This window comes from Typha angustifolia, chromosome 13 (genome assembly GCF_048772165.1).
Source record: "Typha angustifolia cultivar Huaian chromosome 13, ASM4877216v1, whole genome shotgun sequence".
Taxonomy (NCBI): domain Eukaryota; kingdom Viridiplantae; phylum Streptophyta; class Magnoliopsida; order Poales; family Typhaceae; genus Typha; species Typha angustifolia.
In genome coordinates, this window is record NC_133251.1 from 7,644,997 (window position 1) to 7,653,423 (window position 8,427).

The following is an 8,427-nucleotide window of genomic DNA, read 5'->3' on the forward strand; positions in this document are numbered from 1 at the left end:
ATAGAGATTAGTAAATTATGACGGGCATTTTTAGTATTTTAGAAGTTATATTTTACAAACCAAACAAAATTAAAAAATGACATTTCATTATTTTCCGTCGAGTTAAAGCTAACCTAAGGGCTTTTTTAAAGACATTATAAAAAACATGGGTCGATTTAGATAGGCAAAATATGGAGGGGTCGCAACAAAAATAAGACAAAAAGAAGGGAGTGAAATAAAATTTTACCAATTTTTCAAAAGTAGTTGTCCTGCTATACTACCTAACTACAGCAACGTTCCAAAGCATAAAAGAGAATTCTCTCTAAATAATAACCAAAGTTAACTGACATACGATTTGACTTCGCTAATGATAATCCTGCCTAATAGATTGAGAGATAACAAAACAAAACAAAACATTAGATGTATGCCTCATATAACATCCCAGAAACTGCAGAAAAAAATTTCCAGTGTACAACTTACTCTGTCTAAGAGAGACAACAAAACAAAGATGATTCTGAATACGAATGCAAAACTAGGCAAAGATACACATACCAACAATTTTAGGAGGCATCACATTGAGATGGCTAATAAGAGTTTTTGTCCTAACTAGCCCTCCAAATATTTATTTTATATGTCTAATAAACTATAAAATAAGATACTAGGTGTGTTAAAAATCACTAACATAATTAACAACTTTTAAATATAAATCACTATCTGAATTAGCGAATTGTATAAAAGTTTCAAGGTTTTAAAAAAATTTATTAAGTCCGAGGGAGAACTTTTTATAGCAATTTTTATGTTATAAGCTGCTGAATCGAAAACCACTAGTATTAAAAATTTCTTAAAATGTGGCAAAAGTTTTAGAGGATTTCAAATTTCAATATAATTCACTAACCCGATTAACGATTTATATCTAATAAATATTGACTGGTTAGCATTTTTTTTAACACATCAAATCTCGTTATTAAGTTTTGAAATGAATTAGACATTTAGAAAAATTAGGAGCAGACTTATATAGTAAAAACTCGGCCAATAACTAGAAATAACATATGCAAGTGCAATGCTCATTATGAATATTTGGAAAGCGTAGATGAATCAAGTAATTAGGGCAACCATGCAAACTGCAGTAAATAAGTGCCATACAACAAAAATATTGCATTGCTGAAGGGAGGGGCCTTGAACGACACTAAACAGCAAGAAGTCTAGATCTTCTATGATTTAACATCAAAATGGTCCATCAAATGTACTCACCCAACAATCTGCTGGTGAACAAGAAAACATATCTTCAGTGAACAAATATGCCAGTGATCAGATGTGTGATACAAATCGATGATTTGGACTACATGTTAAAGATGCAGGAATACAACTAAAGATATTACCAGATGATAAATAGAAAGATTAAGCACCATTGATAACACATGAAAAGCAGGATCTGCAAGCAAACTTGAGCAGTTTTGCAAGGTTGTTGGGCAAGTAATAATAACTGCTTGGCTGACTTCTAATCAGAGTCCTCATACACTTCCCCATCATCAGATATCTCGTCAAATGACCTGATATCAAGCTGATAGTGCAAGATACCACCAATACCGCCAAATCCTCTGCAGAACTGTGATCCCTCTTGAGATTTGTTGGCAACAAACACAAGTGTGCAGCCAAAACGTTTATATTCATTAGTAAACCATTCCAAATGAGACAACTTCTCCTGCACCTCTAATTCAGCATTGGCAGCTAGATCGCGGAAATTACTCTGGTCTGTTTCTTTCTCCTTATTAAAATGTTTTATGATAATTTCTCCAGAAATGCTGTTCTTCATCACATATTTGTTGAATCGTGTTGTTTTTCTAAATAACGAATGAATTTTAAAAAATCATATAAAAATAGTAATGTTAGTTGGAATACATAAATAATATAAAGTATCACAAAAAATATTCATTCAAGTTTGCACTGCTAAGCAATATGTTACGAATCGGCCTAATCTGATCCACAACGGTTCTGAAACTTAGATCCTAGCTTGATAGCCTTCCAATGGTTAGATGGATGCTAGGTTTAGTTCTTGGTGTGAAGGGAGAGAAGTTGTTGTGGAAGAGGGTGGTTAGAGGCTGGAAGAGGCTGACCAAAAACTTGGGCGGTGGAAGAAGGGAGGAGGGAGAAGGTGTCAATGGCTAGAGACAAGAGAGAAGGAGATAGGGCTAAAGCGAATTCCAATCCAGATAAAAAAAATCTCAATTAGAGTTTCCTCCATATATATATAGAGGCTCACCATAAAAACTCAATAATTAACATAAAAATACTCCAAACAAGCCTAACAATCCTAACTTAACCCATACTTTCGCCACGGTGGGTTTGAACGCGCCCGATTGTGTTTGAACACGGAATTTTCGTTCTCTGTCGATGCGAACGTGATACAGGCATTCGAATGGCCGAATTCGAACGTGCCCGTTTTCGTTCGAATGCGCCAAATCCGTCCTCTATCTATGCGAACGTGATGCAGGTGTTCGAACCACCCCGTTCGAATGCGGTCCTTGCGTTCGAACGCACCCTAGCAAAAATAGTTTTTATTGATTCTACTTACTCAACTAGATAAATAGGCTCATTCCCATGAACCCAATGTCACACGTAGAGCCAATATAGATCGAATCGTATCACTCCACCACGCTTCCGACCACGTTGTCCTCAAGGTGTTTATGGTAGTTCCCAAACCTTATGTACTTGATTTGCCGAGTGTGCATCCTTTTCAGTTTGTCCATGCTCTTCCCACGATTGGTCTTGCATGTCGCCCTCTAGATCATCTGTGATCATCTTCTCCATGAGCATAATGGCAGCAGACTGTTTGGCGCATTTATGGCCCGGTACGAAGCGCTCGTCGCAATAGAAGCATAGACCCTTCGAACGCCGATCTTCAATGTTCCCTGGTAGGAGGCGTCGACCTCTCAACCTTGGCTGGTTCCTTAGGGTCTGGCCCGGTTAGAGGTGGGACTGCCTGCTTGGATTTGGCCGAGTCTATCCCAAATATGGCACACCCGAGGCTAGCGATCTTAGGTTGCTCAATGGCATTTGCTCCATGGTTGTTGACTCTAATATGGTCCACTTTGGTTGGTGTATTGCCTTCAATTCTCGTATCTTTTCCTCCATCATTTGTGCCACTGAGAAGGCCTCTAGTAAGGATGCAGGACGGGTAGCCTTGACTTCTGCTTGGATATCATGATGAAGCCCGAAGATGAAAGTACTTTTAAGGGCTGAGTCGACCACCCATGAACTCTATTGCTGATTCTTTCGAACTCCTCTTGATAGGCTCTTACAGAAGTCTTTTGGGTTAGTTTTGTCAAGGTGCCTTGGAAGTCTTCATAGTCCGAAGATCTGAAACGCACACAAAGCGCATTGGCGAACTCCTCCCAAGTGGCAAAGGGGCATGCGCGATGCGTTGCTAGATACCATCTCACCGCTACATTTTCAAGGTGGAATGAGGCCAATAACACTTTTTGATGATTAGGTGTTCCCTGATATGTGAAGAATTGTTCCACCCTATAAATCCAATCTAACGGATCCCCATCTCACTTTTTGATGATTTGGTTGCGCCTGTTCTCACGTCCTCGACGAAGCGACTCTTGTTGTTAGGCCCTTGGCTGATGAGGGAGTTCCTTCCACTCATTCCAAGGCTCCTCCTCTGGGTGTGGGGCCATAGGTTCCCTCGGGTGAAAAGGAGGTAAGTTGGTGTGGTGCCCATGCGACTCGTCGCGTTGTCTCCAAGGTGCCTCTAAAATCAGTTCTCGTCGGTTCCCCTCTCTAGGTAAGGGGGTTTCTTCATGTCTTCTATGACGCTCAGGGATACGTCTCGGAGGGTATTCATTCCTATCAGCAAGGGTGGCTTTGATCTCCAACAAAGTTGTACCATAAGCGCTAGGGTTTGCACGAGATTAGGCAGGCTTTTTGTTCGTCCTCGAGAACTCTAAGGGGATGGGGATCTTGACATAGCCACGCGGTTTGTCTCCACGCCTTGATCACTGACTTGCTTAGCCACCTTGGATCTTGTGATAACCATAGTGGTCCGAGGAAAGTTGGCTCTGATATCAGTTGTTAGGAACCGGCCTAATCCAATTCGTAACGGTTTTGAAACTTAGATCCTAGCTTGATAGCCCTCCAATGGCTAGATGGATACTAGGTTTAGTTCTTGGTGTGAAGGGAGAGAAGTTGTTGTGGAAGAGGGTGGTTAGAGGCTGGAAGAGATTGACCAAAAACTTGAGCAGTGGAAGAAGGGAGGAGAGAGAAGGTACCAATGGCTAGAGACAAGAGAGAATGAGATAGGGCTAAAGCCAATTCCAATCTAGATAAAAAAATTTCAATTATGGTTTCCTCCACATATATATAGAGGCTCATCCTAAGGACTCAATAATTAATATAAAAAACACTCCAAACAACCCTAACAATCCCTAACTTAACCCACACTTTCGCCGCAGTGCGTTCGAACGTGGAATTTCCGTTCTCTGTTGTAACGCCCCCGCCCGGCACGGGCACGTGCACGCACACGCGCCCACACGGCACGCACGGCGCACGCGACAGGTCGGGCGGGGCCCGTCACGCACAGATACACTCCTGTGCACATACGTTCATGACATCATCAAATAACACCTGCTAACATATCCATGATCACATAATCCATCACCAAATAAATCATACTCTTAACCAAATAAACCTGTTAACATATGAATATCAAAGCCCACAATAATATACACTAGACCGCTACATAATCTGGCAGGACCCACACAGGCCACAACAAACCATCAAGATACAACTAAAATAACTAATACAAGGGTACACTATGATTCGACCTGTATTATACAAATCATTGTCTAATACAAAAGAGTACAAATATCAAATATTGGTACAACTCGATTTCTATATAAACTATCATCTATACCATCTAGTATCTATAGCTCACCTCATCATCGCTCTAAAATATCTTCTCAAGTCGCTATCACGTACCACATATCTGAGGGGGTTAGAAAAGAAATAAAGAGAGTCATGAGCAAAAGGCTTAGTGAATAGACCTTACCCCGAATCAGTGATGCCAAACAGAGAGTAAATCATGTACTGGATAATATGAATCAGAAAGAGTATCATGTCATGAATGAGTATATGTATGTATCCTCAATAATATATAAATGAAAAGTAGATAACACGTCATAACTGATAAAAGTATATAATCCTCGACCATGAGTAAACAAATCTCCATGTCATCTATCATCATAACTCTCTCTCAAATATGACACATGATGCATGCCGATCATGACTATGCTATGATATCAAATGCAACCGTATATGATGCATATTGACCACTCGATAATCAGGTAACCGAATGATAATGAAATCATATGCATTTCTCAACATCACGATCATCACCGACATCTCGGTATAATATCATCATACTAGACCACTGTGCACAGTCAACACCCGGTACCCGGTCTCAACATCATGCCCGAAGGCTCAGAGCATACTCTGCCATCCGCAAGGAGTATCTCAAATATAACCATACCCTGCCATCCGCTAGGGTATCAACATCCATCCAGACCGGGCACCCTTCATAGTTGATAGAAACCTCGTGAGGATAACTCGCCACATATGCCCTGGCGAACGGCATGTGTCCGATTGTCTGTGCGCACAGACTCAACTGACCTCGGACATGGGCCACGAGATATCGCATATCAGCGACCATAATCATCAATCCAGGCACCCCTAACCCTGGCGCCTACTCGGGTATCCCCACGCTTTCTATCAACTATCCTATCAATCATATTTCATGCTTTCTTTTTAAATGACAGATCATATGCATATATCCAGTACAAGAACGAGTCAATGCATAATAGGAATTTAGGTGGAACAGGAATCAAGAGAAAAATGCTGCAATGTAGTCTCCAACCATGTATCTAACACATGCATACTCTCGCTAGTCTATCACATGTACACTCATACTAGAAATCATCTCGACATAAAATCATAACAGTATAATCATCTCCAACCATCCTTATTTATCATTATCATACTTATATCAAAGATCAGCCTAATTACATGCATGATAAAAATATGCTCGACGGTAATCATCTCTAGATAAAGTCATATAATCATGCTGGAGGCCAAAACATGCATGTACATAATATATAATATAACCTAATTTGAGAAAGGGATCTAGGGGATAAGACTACTCACCGTCTGATCAGAAGATACAAACCACGCATCTCTCATGTCCGTCAGGTAACCGAGTGACACTCATCGCTAGCAAGGTCCACGGGGTCTCAAATAAGGGGTTCGGGATCATCTGAAAAATGTTTAAGTAACATAAAGTTAGTTGTTTATCCCATTATAATCCGTTCGAGTAAAATATGATGATTTATTAGATTTTAGAATTTCTACTTATTTTTATAATTGGCTAGATTTTTATTATAAATAAAATATAAATATAGATAAAAACCTAATTATAATTAAATTATATCTTGATTAATTAGGGACTATGTAGCCATTATCTTCTTTGTTACAAAATAATAATGTATAATAAATTAATAGAATTACTTAAAAAATGTATATCATAAGAATATTAGAATATAAATCTAATAATTATAATTTACAAATTTATCTATTAATCTAATATACATATAAGTAAGTAAATAAATAAATATAAGTATTACCTATATTTATGCCTAATTAATCATTAATTATAAAAATTATCATTAATAAAATTACATTGAAGGATATATAATATTATTAAAATAGTTAATGTCTAAATAATCTATTTGCATTAATTAAGAAGCAAAATACTTAAATAAATAACATAAATAAACTAATTAATTAATAATTTAATTACAACTGCCATCAGTGCTGGGCTCGGCCCAGCACTGTCTGCTACAGTGCTGGGCCGAGCCCAACACTGTGCAGAAAGAGAAAAGAGGAGCTGAGGAAGAAGGAGAAAAAGAAAGAAAGAAAGAAAGAAAGAAAGAAGAAAGAAGAAGAAGAAGAAGAAGAGAAAAGGAAGAGAAGAAAGAGAGGAGGTGAGGGAGGAGGTTGCGGACCCGGGCCGGCGGGGAGGGCACCGGCCGCTGCTGGCCAGCCAGCGGCCGGCCTCTCGCCGGTGGCTCAGCTCCGACGAGCCCACCCTCAGGCAAGAAAGAGAGAGAGAGAGAGAGAGAGAGAGAGAGAGGGAGAGAGAGAGAGAGACAGAGAGGAGCTCACCGGCGCTCGAGGAGGTGGCGACGGCGACGACCGGCCTCGGCGAGAGAGAGAGAGAGAGAGATAGAGAGAGAGCATCCAGAGAGAGAGAGAGAGAGAGAGAGAGAGAGAGAGAGAGAGATTTAAAGAGAGAGAGGGAAGGCGGTGGGAGGTTGGCAGTGGCTGCGGCGGCGCTGGGGCCCGCCGCTGCCAGATGGCCGCAGCCGGTTGGCTGCGGCGACGCGAGGGGGGGGGGTGCGTGGCACCTCCCCCACGCAACCCCACTGCATGGGCACGAGGCCGGTCACACTGTGGCCGGCCACGTCGTGCTCATGCAAAATTAATTTTTTTTTTTTTTTTTTTGTGGTTGGGTTGTTACATCTGTCGATGCGAACGTGATGCAGGCGTTCGAACAGCCGCGTTCGAACGAGCCCGTTTCTGTTCGAATGCGCCAATTCCGTCCTCTGTTGATGTGAATGTGATGTAGGCGTTCGAACCACCCCATTTGAACGCGGTCCTTGCATTCGAATGCACCCTAGCAAAAATAGTTTTTTTTATTCTACTTACTTAACTAAATAAATACGCTCATTCCCATGAACCCAATATCACGCGTGGAGCCAATATGGATCGAATTGTATCACAATACAACACAGTATAGCATAATAGAAGGACATAACTTTGCACTACTAAGCAGTACAATGCAATATAGCGCAATTGAGGGACATAAGTTCGCACTGGCAAATAAATTAACATACACTTTAATTACAAAAGCGATGTAAAAATTAAAATTAAATAAATATTGACATAATAAGAAGGTGCAAATTCAAATAATGAACAATAATGATTTACTCATCTTGCAAATTTATAATTTTTGCAATAATAACACTTTCATACTCGGATACTACTTTTTTTTCTTGCCAATATGAATATTTGCTTTATTTTAAGCTTCATAAGTGAGATGTCTTGCGAGTTTACAAAAATTGGTTCATCTTCCTTTTGATTAGAGGTTTGATTTTCTATTTATTTATAGACTTTGTCAATGATACGACGAACCAAACTTATTTCATTTTCTTGTTGGATCTAAGAGACATCTTTCTCTAGAATCTCATCTTTTTCTTTAGCCTTAAAGTGTTCTTCAATCTTGCCTTTCTCTTCAATGAGTGACTAGGAAGGCTTACAACTTCCTCTACCCTTAGTGGTACTTGGTCTTAACCAACAATTTGACCATCTCATGGACTTCTTTTAAGAAAACCT